We start from the raw sequence: 14,893 nt of genomic DNA, 5'->3' as shown, positions 1-14,893 counted from the left end.
CAACACTTATGCATTGATCTTTATTGAGCTTCACGTTGCTTTGGGGCATTTTGTCCCCTTTTTATTTCTTTCTTTTTCTTCTTTTTCTTTCTTTTTCTATTTTTTTTCTTTCTTTCTTTTGTTTTTCTCATTTTTTTTTCTTTCTATATACAAGAACCTTAATGCATAAGGTTTTACATTTGATCAATACATGAGTATGTACCAAATTCCCAATATTTATACTAATAATACAAAACTACCCTTTTATTCGCCCAATGTCCCAAGGTTCCCACACTTGAATGATACTCACACACACTAGCCTAAGCTAATCAAAGATCCAAATAAGGACGTTTATTGTTTTCCGCTTTAAGGCTTGTAATGTGCTAAAATTAAGAACAAGTGGGTTAATTGTAGGCTCAAATTGGCTAACAAAGGAATATAAAAGGGTTGGCTATTTGGATAAGTGAGCTAATGAAATGATGGCCTCAATGATATAAATGCATGTATACACAAAATAATGGACATAAAGAATCAAACAAATCAAATATTACATTCATAGAAAGAGAATAATGCACACAAGAAGGAAAATAAGTGGTTATAGGATGTAACCACACCATTAGGCTCAAATCTCACTTGCTTGTGTTCTTAGCTCAAAAATATGATCCACAATATATATAATTCAGGCAAGTTCTATGAAGAGTTTTCACTCAAATCAATTGGTGCCCTATAGATAGAAATCTTGAAAAATTTCATTATTTTGACTAAGCTTATTGTGTATATATATGCAATAAGAATCCTAAAAACCTAAAATGAAATACAAAAGTGTTGGGATTAGAAGTTTGTCACCCAAAATCGCTGAACGGTCAGACGACCTCCCACACTTAAAAGTTTGCACCGTCCTCGGTGCACGCAAAGGAGAGCAAGGTGGACGGGTTGCTACAATTGATGAGCTCCTTCAAAAGGTTGTGCGGATGACTTGTTTGTTGCCCCATTTAAAAGCTTTTCTTTTCTCCTCCGTATTGGTGGCCAACCCAAAAGGAAAGAAAGAAAGAAAATTAAGCCTATAACAAAGATATCGAAGCAAATAGAATATAGGCGGGGGCTAATGCCAAATAAAGGTATGGTTCTCTACTACATGGTAGCTACAACATGTAGAGGAGGAAACAATAAGAGAAAATGGCATATCAATGATACTTGATGCAAGAGTAAGGTCAAAGCATGAAGAGCATGATGAGCATCAAGTTCGAACAAGGGAGACTGGGCCATGAAAGACAATATAAGGTCATATCAATGCACAAAGAACACAAGTGCATAAAAGATTGAGCATTGATTTGAAGAGAAACATCACCCAACAATATGAAACAAGTCAAGAAGCACCAAAGTAATGCAATGAATCCTCAACAATTGAGTAGGAAGATGCAACACCATTATTAAAATGACTAAAAAAACGAAAACATGCTACAAAAACTAAATGAAAATGGGAAGAGTAGAAGTAAGCGAATGTGATAAGCAAAAGAAAATGGAAGGGGAGAAAAAAAAACTCTTTTTTTTTTTACCGACGCGTGCGCGTCAAGCACGTTTACGCGTCGATGGGTATATTGGTCGAAGGACGCGTACGCGCCAGGTGCGCGCACGCGTGCGTCGAGTTAGGCCGGAGGCATAGTGTCGGCCCAAGTCTGGCACAACTCTCGGGTAAAAGTACCGGGGGTGCAGATTGTGCAATCGACGCGCGCGCGCACAGTGTGCGTGTGCGCGCATTGCGAATTTAAGATCATGTCTAAACCTTGTCTGTGGTATTCTGAGTAGGATTCAGGGATTGAATGATTATGACGAGCTTCAAACTCGCGATTGTGGGGCGTTAGTGACAGACACAAAAGAATCAATGGATTCTATTCCGACATGATCGAGAACCGACAGATGAATAGGCGTGCTGTGACAGAGCACGTTGAACATTTTTACTGAGAGGATGGGACTGTAGCCATTGACAACGGTGATGCCCAACATATAGCTTGCCATGGAAAGGAGTAAGAAGGATTGGATGAAGACAGTAGGAAAGCAGAGAGACGGAAGGGACAAAGCATCTCCATATAAGCTCTCACCAATGAATTACATAAGTATCTCTATCTTTATTTTATGTTTTATTCTTCTTTTAATTATCAATCCTCCATAACCATTTGAATTTGCCTGACTGAAATTTACAAGATGACCATAGCTTGCTTCATACCAACAATCTCCGTGGGCTCGATCCTTACTCGCGTAAGGTTTATTACTTGGACGACCCAGTGCACTTGCTGGTTAGTTGTGCGAAGTTGTGATAAAGAGTTGAGATTGCAATTGAGCGTACCATGTTGATGGCGCCATTGATGATCACAATTTCGTGCACCAAGTTTTTGGTGCCGTTGCCAGGGATTGTTTGAGTTTGGACAACTGACGGTTCATCTTGTTGCTTAGATTAGGTATTTTTCTTCAGAATTTTTAAGAATGAATTCTAGAGTTTCAAGGTAATGTTCTTATCATCACCAAAGCTGATTGATTCTCATCAATTTAGCTCTTGAATGTAATGTCCTGCTGAAGCTTGGCTAGCCATGTCTAATTCCTTTAGACTAAAGCTTTAGACTAACATTGCATGATTCCTGGAATTTTCATTAAGAATTTTGAATCCTTTATTTTACTTTTCCATATAATTTTCGAAAAAAAAAGAAAAAAGAAATTACAAAATCATAAAATAAAAAAATATTTTATGTTTCTTGCTTGAGTCTAGTGTCTAACTTTAAGTTTGGTGTCAATTGCATGTCTTTATTTTCAAAAATTACATGCATTATGTTCTTCATTGATCTTCAAGTTGTTCTTGATGATTTCCTTGCTCTGATCTTTAAATTCTCTTGTCTTGAGTGTTTTGTTGTTTCTCATATGCATTCTCAATTTGTTACTGTCAATAGTATACAAACTTTTAAATTTGGTGTCTCGCATGCATTGTTTATTTGATTTTAGTTGCATTTTGATTATTCCTCATCATTAAAAATTAAAAAAAAATTAATTTGTGTCTTTTCAGGTCAATAATACAGAGAATTGAAGATTCAGAACATGCAGCAGAGGAATTACATAGAAAATGCTGGGCGTTCAAAACGCCCAGTAAAGAAGGAAAACTGGCGTTTAAACGCCAGCCAGGGTACCTGGCTGGGCGTTTAACGCCCAAAAGGATAGCATTTTGGGCGTTAAATGCTAGAATGGATACCATTATGGGCGTTGAACGCCAGGATGGCACAAGAGGGAAGATTTTATTTTTAATTCAAATTTTTTTTTAAGTTTTCATAATTTTTCAAAATCAAATCTTTTTCAAATCATATCTTTTCAATCATATATTTTCAAAATCAATTTCTTTTCATTTTTCAAAAATACTTGCTAACAATTAATGATTTGATTCAACATTTCAAGTATGTTGCCTTTTCTGTTGAGAAAGGTTTAATGTCTGAATCATATCTTTTAAATTTCTTGTTAGCCAAGTCATTAATTTTAAAAAATCAAATCTTTTTAAATTATTTTTCAATCATATCTTTTTAATCACATCTTTTTCAAAATAGTTTTCAATCATATCTTTTTTATTTCTAATTTCAAAATCTTTTTCAAAAATCACTTTATTTCATTCCCAACTTTAATTTTCGAAAATCATTCTTCAATTTTTCAAAATTTCTTCAAAATCTTTTAATTTATTTTCAAAATTCTTCCCCTCTTCTCGCATCCTTCTATTTATGGACTAACACTCCTCCTCAATGCACAATTCGAACTCTATCCCTCTTGATAAGTTCAAATTCTTCTACCACCTCCTTCTATTCTTCTTTTCCTCTGACACCTCAAGGAATCTCTATACTGTGACATAGAGGATTCCATACTTTCTTGTTCTCTTCTCTTTCATATGAGCAGGAGCAAAGACAAAAGCATTCTTGTTGAGGCTGACCCCGAACCTGAAAGGACCTTGAAGCGAAAGCTAAGAGAAGCTAAAGCACTACTCTCGGTAGAGGACCTAACAGAAATCTTCAAATAAGAAGAAGACATGGTAGCCGAAAACAACAACAATGCCAACAATGCAAGAAACGAGCTGGGTGACTTTACTGCACCTACTCCCGACTTCTATGGGAGAAGCATCTCTATCCCTACCATTGGAGCAAACAACTTTGAGCTTAAGCCTCAATTAGCTTCTCTAATGCAACAAAATTGCAAGTTCCATGGACTTCCATTGGAAGATCCTCATCAGTTTTAAGCTGAATTCTTGCAAAGCTGTGACACTGTCAAGACCAATGGGGTTGACCCTGAGGTCTACAGACTCATGCTATTCCCTTTTGCTGTAAGAGATAGAGCTAGGATATGGTTGGACTCACAACCTAAAGAAAGCCTAAACTCTTGGGAAAAGCTAGTCAATGCCTTCTTGGCAAAGTTCTTTCCACCTCAAAAATTGAGTAAGCTTAGAGTGGAAGTCCAAACCTTCAGACAGAAGGAAGGTGAATCCCACTATGAAGCTTGGGAAAGATACAAACAATTGATCAGAAAGTGTCCTTCTGACATGCTTTTTGAATGGAGCATCATAGGTATCTTCTATGATGGTCTGTCTGAACTGTCCAAGATGTCATTGGACAGCTCTGCTGGAGGATCTCTTCATCTGAAGAAGACGCCTGCAGAAGCTCAAGAACTCATTGAAATGGTTGCAAATAACCAATTCATGTACACTTCTGAAACGAATCCTGCGAACAATGGGACGAATCAGAAGAAAGGAGTTCTTGAGATTGATACTCTGAATGCCATATTGGCTCAGAACAAAATATTGACTCAGCAAGTCAATATGATTTCTCAAAGTCTGTCTGGAATGCAAGCTGCACCAAGCAGTACTAAGGACGCTTCATCTGAAGAAGAAGCTTATGATCCTGAGAACCCATCAATGGAAGAGGTGAATTACATGGGAGAACCCTATGGAAACACCTATAATCCTTCATGGAGAAATCATCCAAATCTCTCATGGAAGGACCAACAGAGGCCTCAACAAGGCTTTAACAACAATAATGGTGGAAGAAACAGGTTTAGCAATGGCAAGCCTTTTCCATCATCTTCTCAGCAACAGATAGAGAATTCTAAGCAAAGCCACTCTGACTTAGCAACCATAGTCTCTGATCTAATCAAAATCACTCAAAGTTTCATGGCTGAAACAAGGTCCTCCATTAGAATCTTGGAGGCACAAGTGGGTCAGCTGAGTAAGAAAGTTACTGAACTCCCTCATAGTACTCTTCCAAGCAATACAGAAGAGAATCCAAAAGGAGAGTGTAAGGCCATCAACATGACCGAATTTGGAGAGGAGAAAGAGGCAGTGAGCACCACTGAGGAAGACCTCAATGGACGTCCACTGGCCTCCAATGAGTTCCCTAATGAGGAACCATGGAAATCTGAGGCTCACACTGAGACCATAGAGATTCCATTGGATTTACTTCTACCATTCATGAGCTCTGATGAGTATTCTTCCTCTGAGGAGGACGAAGATGTCATTGAAGAGCAAGTTGCTAAGTATATTGGAGCAATCATGAAGCTAAATGATAAGTTATTTGGTAATGAGACTTGGGAGGACGAACCCCCTTTGCTCACCAAAGAACTAGATGACTTGACTAGGCAGAGATTACCTCAAAAGAGACATGTCCCTGGAAAGTTCTCAATACCTTGTACATTAGGCACCATGACCTTCAAGAAGGCTCTGTGTGACCTAGGGTTAAGCATAAACCTCATGCCTCTCTCTGTAATGGAGAAGCTAGGGATCCTTGAGGTACAAGCTGCAAGAATCTCACTAGAGATGGCAGACAATTCAAGAAAATAAGCTTATGGACTTGTAGAGGATGTTCTGGTAAAGGTTGAAGACCATTACATCCCTGCTGATTTCATAGTCCTAGAGACTGGGAAGTGCATGGATGAATCCATCATCCTTGGCAGACCCTTCGTAGCCACAGCAAAAGCTGTGATTGATGTTGACAGAGGAGAACTGATCATTCAAGTGAATGAAGACTCCCTTGTGTTTAAAGCTCAAGGATATCCCTCTGTAACCATGGAGAGGAAGCCTGAAGAGCTTCTCTCAAAACAGAGTCAAACAGAGCCCCCACAGTCAAACTCTAAGTTTGGTGTTGTGAGGCCACAACCAAATTCTAAATTTGGTCTTGAACCCTCACATTCAAACTCTAAGTTGGGTGTTGGGAGGTTCCAACATTGCTCTGAACATTTGTGAGGCTCCATGAGAGCCCACTGTCAAGCTACTGACATTAAAGAAGCGCTTGTTGGGAGGTAACCCAATGTTATATTTATATATTTTCCATTGTTATTTTATGTTTTTTGTAGGTTGATGATCATGTGAAGTCACAAAATCAATTGAAAAAGCAAAAACAGGATAAAAAAACAGAAAGAAAAATAGCACACCCTGGAGGAAAACTTACTGTCGTTTAAACGCCAGTGAAGATAGCAAAATGGGCGTTTAACGCCCAGTCTGGCACCATTCTGGGCGTTTAACGCCAGAAAGGGGCACCAGACTGGCGTTTAACGCCAGAAAAGGGTAGCAGCCCGGCGTTTAACGCCAGGATTGGCAGAAAGGGCATTTTTGCACGCCACTTGGTGCAGGGATGAGCTATCCTTGACACCTCAGGATCTGTGGACCCCACAGGATCCCCACATACCCCACCACTCTCTCTCTTCTTCAGCCATTCACCAATCACTGAAATACCTCTTCCCCAAAAAAAAACCCCTCACCTATCAAACCCCACCATTCTCTTCACCACTCACATCCATCCTTCATAAAACCCCACCTACCTCACCATCCAAATTCAAATCACTTTCCCTCCCAAACCCACCCATAATGGCCGAATGGTGCGCGAAATTGTGATCACTACAACTTCACACAACTAACCAGCAAGTGCACTGGGTCGTCCAAGTAATACCTTACGTGAGTAAGGGTCGATCCCACGGAGATTGTTGGTATGAAGCAAGCTATGGTCACCTTGTACATCTCAGTCAGGCAGACTCAAATGGGTATAGATGATGAATAAAACGTAAAGATAAAGATAGAGATACTTATGTATATCATTGGTGTGAGAGCTTCAGACAAGCGCATGAAGATGCCTTCCCTTCCGTCTCTCTGCTTTCCTACTGCCTTCATCCAATCCTTCTTACTCCTTTCCATGGCAAGCTCGTGTAGGGTTTCACCGTTGTCAATGGCTACCTCCCATCCTCGCAGTGAAAAACGATTGCATATGCTCTTGTCACAGCATAGCGGAATTCATCTGTCGGTTCTCAATCAGACCGGAATAGAATCCAATGATTCTTTTGGCGTCTGTCACTAACGCCCCGCCCTCAGGAGTTTGAAGCACGTCACAGTCATTCAGTCATTGAATCCTACTCAGAATACCACAGACAAGGTTTAGATCTTCCGGATTCTCTTGAATGCCGCCATCAGGTCCTGCCTATACCACGAAGATTCCGATTAAAGAATCCAAGAGATATTCACTAAGCCTCAGATGCTTGTAGAACAAGAGTGGTTGTCAGTCACTTTGTTCATGGGTGAGAATGGTGATGGGCGTCAATCATCACCTTCATCAAGTTGAAGAACAAGTGATATCTTGGACAAAGAACAAGTGGAATTGAATAGAAGAACAATAGTAATTGCATTAATACTCGAGGTACAGCAGAGCTCCACACCTTAATCTATGGTGTGTAGAAACTCCACCGTTGAAAATACATAAGAACAAGAGTCTAGGCATGGCCGAATGGCCAGCCTCCCAAAGAGGGTTCAATCATCAAAACATGATCAAAAGATATGAAAATACAATAGTAAAAGGTCCTATATATAGAAAACTAGTAGCCTAGGGTGTACAGAGATGAGTAAATGACATAAAAATCCACTTCCGGGCCCACTTGGTGTGTGCTTAGGCTGAGCAATGAAGCATTTTCGTGTAGAGACTCTTCTGGGAGTTAAACGCCAGCTTTTATGCCAGTTTGGGCGTTTAACTCCCAATTAGGTGCCAGTTTCGGCGTTTAACGCTGGAAATTCTGTAGGTGACTTTGAACGCCGGTTTGGGCCATCAAATCTTGGGCAAAGTATGGACTATCATATATTGCTGGAAAGCCCAGGATGTCTACTTTCCAAAGCCGTTGAGAGCGCGCCAATTGGGCTTCTGTAGCTCCTGAAAATCCACTTCGAGTGCAGGGAGGTCAGAATCCAACAGCATCTGCAGTCCTTTTGAGTCTCTGGATCAGATTTTTGCTCAGATCCCTCAATTTCAGCCAGAAAATACCTGAAATCACAGAAAAACACACAAACTCATAGTAAAGTCCAGAAAAGTGAATTTTAATTAAAAACTAATAAAAATATACTAAAAACTAAACTAAAACTACCAAAAACATACTAAAAACAATGCCAAAAAGCGTACAAATTATCCGCTCATCACAACACCAAACTTAAATTGTTGCTTGTCCTCAAGCAACTGAAAATCAAATAAGATAAAAAGAAGAGAATATACTATAGACTCCAAATTATCAATGAAACATAGCTCCAAATTAGATGAGCGGGACTAGTAGCTTTTTGCCTCCGAACAGTTTTGGCATCTCACTTTATCCTTTGAAATTCAGAATGATTGGCTTCTTTAGGAACTCAGAATCCAGATAGTGTTATTGATTCTCCTAGTTAAGTATGATGATTCTTGAACACAGCTACTTATTGAGTCTTGGCCGTGGCCCAAAGCACTCTGTCTTCCAGTATTACCACCGGATACATACATGCCACAGACACATAATTGGGTGAACCTTTTCAGATTGTGACTTAGCTTTGCTAAAGTCCCCAATTAGAGGTGTCCAAGGTTCTTAAGCACACTCTTTTTGCCTTGGATCACAACTTTATTTCTTTCTTTTTCTTTCTTTCTCCTCTTTTTTTTTCGTTTTTCTCCTTCATTTTTTTTGTATTCACTGCTTTTTCTTGCTTCAAGAATCATTTTTATGATTTTTCAGATCCTCAGTAACATGTCTCCTTTTTCATCATTCTTTCAAGAGCCAACAATTTTAACATTCATGAACCACAAATTCAAAAGACATATGCACTGTTCAAGCATACATTCAGAAAACAAAAAGTATTGTCACCACATCAAACTAATTAAGCTAGTTTTAAAGATGAATTTGAAATCCTGTACTTCTTGTTCTTTTGTGATAAAAACAGTTTTCATTTAAGAAGGGTGATGGATTCATATTCATAGCTTTAAGGCATAGACACTAAGACACTAATGATCATAAGACACAAACATGGATAAACATAAAGCACTAAAATTCGAAAAACAGAAGAATAAAGAACAAGGAGATTAAAGAACGGGTCCACCTTAGTGATGGCGGCTCTTTCTTCTTCTTGAAGATCCTATGGAGTGCTTGAGCTCCTCAATGTCTCTTCCTTGTCTTTGTTGCTCCTCTCTCATGATTCTTTGATCTTCTCTAATTTCATGGAGGATGATGGAGTGTTCTTGGTGCTCCACCCTTAGTTGTCCCATGTTGGGACTTAATTCTCCTAGGGAGGTGTTCAGTTGCTCCCAATAGTCTTGTGGAGGAAAGTGCATCCCTTGAGGTATCTCAGGGATTTCTTGATGAGAGGGGTCTCTTATTTGCTCCATCTTTCTCTTGGTGATGGGCTTGAGGTCATGCCTTCTCAGTTGAACCGGCTTTGGATGCCATAAATGGTTATGGAAAAACAAAAAGCAATGCTTTTACCACACCAAACTTAAAAGGTTTGCTCGTCCTCGAGCAAAAGAAGAAAGAAGAGTGTAGAAGAAGAAGAAATGAGGAAGAGGGGAGTGGCTTTGTGTTCGGCCAAAGAGGGGAAGAAGTGGTGTAGGATGGATGTGAGTGGTGAAGAGAAAGAGATGTTGAGGTGATTGGTGAATGGGTGAAGAAGAAGAGAGAGTGGTGGGTTGTTTGGGGATCCTGTGGGGTCCACAGATCCTAAGGTGTCAAGGAAAAGTCATCCCTGCACCAAATAGCATCAAAATCCACGTTTTGAGCCAATTCTGGCGTTAAACGCCGGGCTGGTGCCCATTTCTGGCGTTTAACGCCAGGTTCTTGCCCTTTTCTGGCGTTTAACGCCAGTCTGGTGCCCCTTTCTGGCGTTAAACGCCCAGAATGGTGCCAGACTGGGCGTTAAACGCCCAACTGCTAGCCTCACTGGCGTTTAAACGCCAGTAGGTTCTTCCTCCAGGGTGTGCTGTTTTTCTTCCTGTTTTTCATTCTGTTTTTGCTTTTTCAATGGATTTTGTGACTTCTCATGATCATCAACCTACAAAAAACATAAAATAACAAAAGAAATAGATAAAATATAACATTGGGTTGCCTCCCAACAAGCGCTTCTTTAATGTCATTAGCTTGACAGAGGACTCTCATGGAGCCTCACAGATACTCAGAGCAATGTGGGAACCTCCCAACACCAAACTTAGAGTTTGAATGTGGGGGTTCAACACCAAACTTAGAGTTTGGTTGTGGCCTCCCAACACCAAACTTAGAGTTTGACTGTGGGGGCTCTGTTTGACTCTGATTTGAGAGAAGCTCTTCAAGCTTCCTCTCTATGGTGACAGAGGGATATCCTTGAGCCTTAAACACCAAGGATTTTTCATTCATTTGAATGATCAGTTCACCTCTATCAACATCAATCACAGCCTTTGCTGTGGCTAGGAAGGGTCTGCCAAGGATGATGGATTCATCCATGCACTTCCCAGTCTCTAGGACTATGAAATCAGTAGGGATGTAATGGTCTTCAACTTTGACCAGAACATTCTCTACAAGTCCATAAGCTTGTTTTCTTGAGTTGTCTGCCATCTCTAGTGAGATTTTTGCAGCTTGCACCTCAAAGATCCCTAGCTTCTCCATTACAGAGAGAGGCATGAGGTTCACACTTGACCCTAAGTCACACAAGGCCTTCTTGAAGGTCATGGTGCCTATGGTACAAGGTATAGAAAACTTCCCAGGATCTTGTCTCTTTTGAGGTAATTTCTGCCTAGACAAGTCATCCAGTTCTTTGGTGAGCAAGGGAGGTTCATCTTCCCAAGTCTCATTCCCAAATAACTTGTCATTTAACTTCATGATTGCTCCAAGATATTTAGCAACTTGCTCTTCAGTGACATACTCATCCTCTTTAGAGGAAGAATACTCATCAGAGCTCATGAAAGGCAGAAGTAAGTCCAATGAAATCTCTATGGTCTCATTTTGAGCCTCAGATTCCCATGGTTCCTCATTGGGGAACTCAGAGGAGATTGGTGCACGCCCATTGAGGTCTTCCTCAGTGGCGTCCACCTCCTTTCTTTCCTCTCCATATTCGGCCATGTTTATGGCTTTGCACTCTCCTTTTGGATTTTCTTCTGTATTACTTGGGAGAGTACTAGGAGGGAGTTCAGTAACTTTCTTGCTCAGCTGACCCACTTGTCCTTCCAAATTTCTGATGGAGGACCTTGTTTCATTCATGAAACTTTGAGTGGTTTTGATTAGATCAGAGACCATTGTTGCTAAGTCAGAGGTATTCTGCTTAGAACTCTCTGTCTGTTGCTGAGAAGATGATGGAAAAGGCTTGTTATTGCCAAGCCTGTTTCTTCCACCATTATTATTATTGAAACCTTGTGAGGTCTCTCTTGATTCTTCCATGAGAAATTTGGGTGATTTCTCCATGAAGAATTATAGGTGTTTCCATAGGGTTCTCCTAGGTAATTCACCTCTTCCATTGAAGGGTTCTCAGGATCATAAGCTTCTTCCTCAGATGAAGCATCCTTAGTATGCTTGGTGCATTTTGCATTCCAGACAGACTTTGAGAAATCAAATTGACTTGTTGAGTCAATATCTTGTTCTGAGCCAGTATGGCATTCAGAGTATCAATCTCAAGAACTCCTTTCTTCTGACTAGTCCCATTGTTCACAGGATTCCTTTCAGAAGTGTACATGAATTGGTTATTTGCAACCATTTCAATTAGTTCCTGAGCCTCTGTAGGCGTCTTCTTCAGATGAAGAGATCCTCCAGCAGAGCTATCCAAAGACATCTTGGATAGTTCAGAGAGACCATCATAGAAAATACCTATGATGCTCCATTCAGAAAGCATGTCTGAGGGACATCTTCTGATTAATTGTTTGTATCTTTCCCAAGCTTCATAGAGGGATTCTCCATCCTTCTGTCTGAAGGTTTGGACTTCCACTCTAAGCTTACTCATCTTTGTGTGGAAAGAACTTTGCCAAGAAGGCATTGACTAGCTTTTCCAAGAGTCCAGGCTTTCTTTAGGTTGAGAGTCCAACCATATTCTAGCTCTGTCTCTTACAGCAAAAGGGAATAGCATCATTTATAGACTCAGGGTCTACCCCATTAGTCTTGACTGTGTCACAGATTTGCAAGAATTCAGCTAAGAACTGATGAGGATCTTCCATTGGAAGTCCATGGAACTTGCAATTCTGTTGCATTAGAGAAACTAATTGAGGCTTAAAGCTCAAAGTTGTTTGCTCCAATGGCAGGGATAGAGATGCTTCTCCCATAGAAATCAGGAGTAGGTGCAGTGAAGTCACCCGCACCTTCCTTGCATTGTTGGCATTGTTGTTGTTTTCGGCTGCCATGGGTTCTTCTTCTTTGAAGAATTCGGTCAGGTCCTCTAAAGAGAGTTGTGCCTTGGCTTCTCTTAGTTTTCGCTTCAATGTTCTCTCAGGTTCAGGGTCAGCTTCAAACAAGAATGCCTTTGTCTCTGCTCCTCTCATATGAAAGAGAAGAAACAAGAAATATGGAATCCTCTATGTCACAGTATAGAGATTCCTTGAGGTGTCAGAGGAAAAGAAAAGTAGAAGACAGAAGTAGAAATTCGAACTTGTCCAAGAAGATGGAGTTCGAATTTGCATTAAGGGATAGTGTTAGTCCATAAATAGAAGGATTGGGAAGAGGGAAAGAATTTTCGAAAATTAAATTAAAAAAGTTTGAAAACATTTTGAAAAATTGTTTGATAATTTTCGAAAATTCAAAGTGGAAAAGAAATCAAGTGATTTTTGAAAAAGATTTTGAAATTAGAAATTAAAAAGATTTGATTGAAAACTATTTTGAAAAAGATGTGGTTAAGAAGATATGATTGGTTTAAAAAAAGTGATTGAGAAAATATGATTTGAAAACAATTTGAAAAGATATGATTTTTAAAAATTAATGACTGCCTAACAAGAAAAGATATGATTCAAACATAAAACCTTCCTCAACAGAAAAGGCAAAAAATGTTCAATCAATCATTAATTGTTAGTAAGTATCTTTGAAAAGGAAAGAAATTGATTTTGAAAACATTTGATTGAAACTATATGATTTGAAAAAGATTTGATTTTTGAAAAACTTTGAAAACTTGAAAAAAAATTGATTTTGAAAACAAAATCTTCCCCCTTTGCCATCCTGGCGTTAAACGCCCAGAATGGTGCACATTCTGGCGTTTAACGCCCAAACCTATACCTTTTTGGCGTTAAACGCCCAACCAGGCACCCTGGCTGGCGTTTAAACGCCAGTCTGTCTTCTTCACTGGGCATTTTTGAATGCCCAGCTTTTTCTGTGTGATTCTCTGCAGTATGTTCTGAATCTTCAATTCTCTGTATTATTGACTTGAAAAGACACAATTAAAAATATTTTTGGATTTTTAATAATAAGGAAAAATCAAAATGCAACAAGAATCAAATAACAATGCATGCAAGACACCAAACTTAGCAGTTGAACAATACTGACACTAATGCATATGAGACACACAAACACTCAAGTCAAGAGAATTTAAAGATTAGAGCTAGAAAATCATCAAGAACAACTTGAAGATTACTAAAGACACATGCATGAATGCAAAAACCTGCAATTGACACTAAACTAAGATGAGACTCTAGACTCAAACAAGAAATATTTTTGGATTTTATGATTTTGTACTTTTTTTTTTTTTTGAATTTTTTTTTTCGAAAATTATATGAAAAGAAATAAAGGTATCAAAATTCTTAATGAGAATTCCAGGAATCATGCAATGTTAGTCTAAAGCTTAGTCTAAAGGAATTAGACATAGCTAGCTAAGCTTCAGCAAGACATTGCATTCAAGAGCTAATTGATGATGATCAATCAGCTTTGGTGATGATAAGAACATCACCTTGAAACACTAGAATTCATTCTTAAGAATTCTGAAGAAAAATAATACCTAATCTAAGCAACAAGATGAACCGTCAGTGTCCATACACAAACAATCCCCGGCAACGGCGCCAAAACTTGGTGCGCGAAATTGTGATCACTACAACTCACACAACTAACCAGCAAGTGCACTGGGTCTCCAAGTAATACCTTACGTGAGTAAGGGTCGATCCCACGGAGATTGTGGTATGAAGCAAGCTATGGTCACCTTGTACATCTCAGTCAGGCAGACTCAAATGGGTATAGATGATGAAAACGTAAAGATAAGATAGAGATACTTATGTATATCATTGGTGTGAGAGCTTCAGACAAGCGCATGAAGATGCCTTCCCTTCCGTCTCTCTGCTTTCCTACTGCCTTCATCCAATCCTTCTTACTCCTTTCCATGGCAAAGCTCGTGTAGGGTTTCACCGTTGTCAATGGCTACCTCCCATCCTCGCAGTGAAAACGATTGCATATGCTCTTGTCACAGCATAGCGGAATTCATCTGTCGGTTCTCAATCAGACCGGAATAGAATCCAATGATTCTTTTGGCGTCTGTCACTACGCCCCGCCTCAGGAGTTTGAAGCACGTCACAGTCATTCAGTCATTGAATCCTACTCAGAATACCACAGACAAGGTTTAGATCTTCCGGATTCTCTTGAATGCCGCCATCAGGTCCTGCCTATACCACGAAGATTCCGATTAAAGAATCCAAGAGATATTCACTAAGCCTCA

General features: G+C 39.6%; 1 non-coding gene across 1 annotated transcript; it reads left to right on the top strand.

Moving 5' to 3' along the window:
- Positions 1 to 12,100: 12,100 nt before the first annotated feature.
- LOC130952267 (small nucleolar RNA R71) lies at positions 12,101 to 12,208 on the top strand. The gene has a single exon (XR_009074452.1). It is a non-coding gene; the product is annotated as a small nucleolar RNA R71 (small nucleolar RNA).
- Positions 12,209 to 14,893: the final 2,685 nt, after the last annotated feature.

The sequence above is a fragment of the Arachis stenosperma genome, chromosome 1 (genome assembly GCF_014773155.1).
Source record: "Arachis stenosperma cultivar V10309 chromosome 1, arast.V10309.gnm1.PFL2, whole genome shotgun sequence".
In the NCBI taxonomy this organism is placed as follows: Eukaryota; Viridiplantae; Streptophyta; class Magnoliopsida; order Fabales; family Fabaceae; genus Arachis; species Arachis stenosperma.
This window is presented reverse-complemented; position numbering and strand designations above follow the sequence as displayed.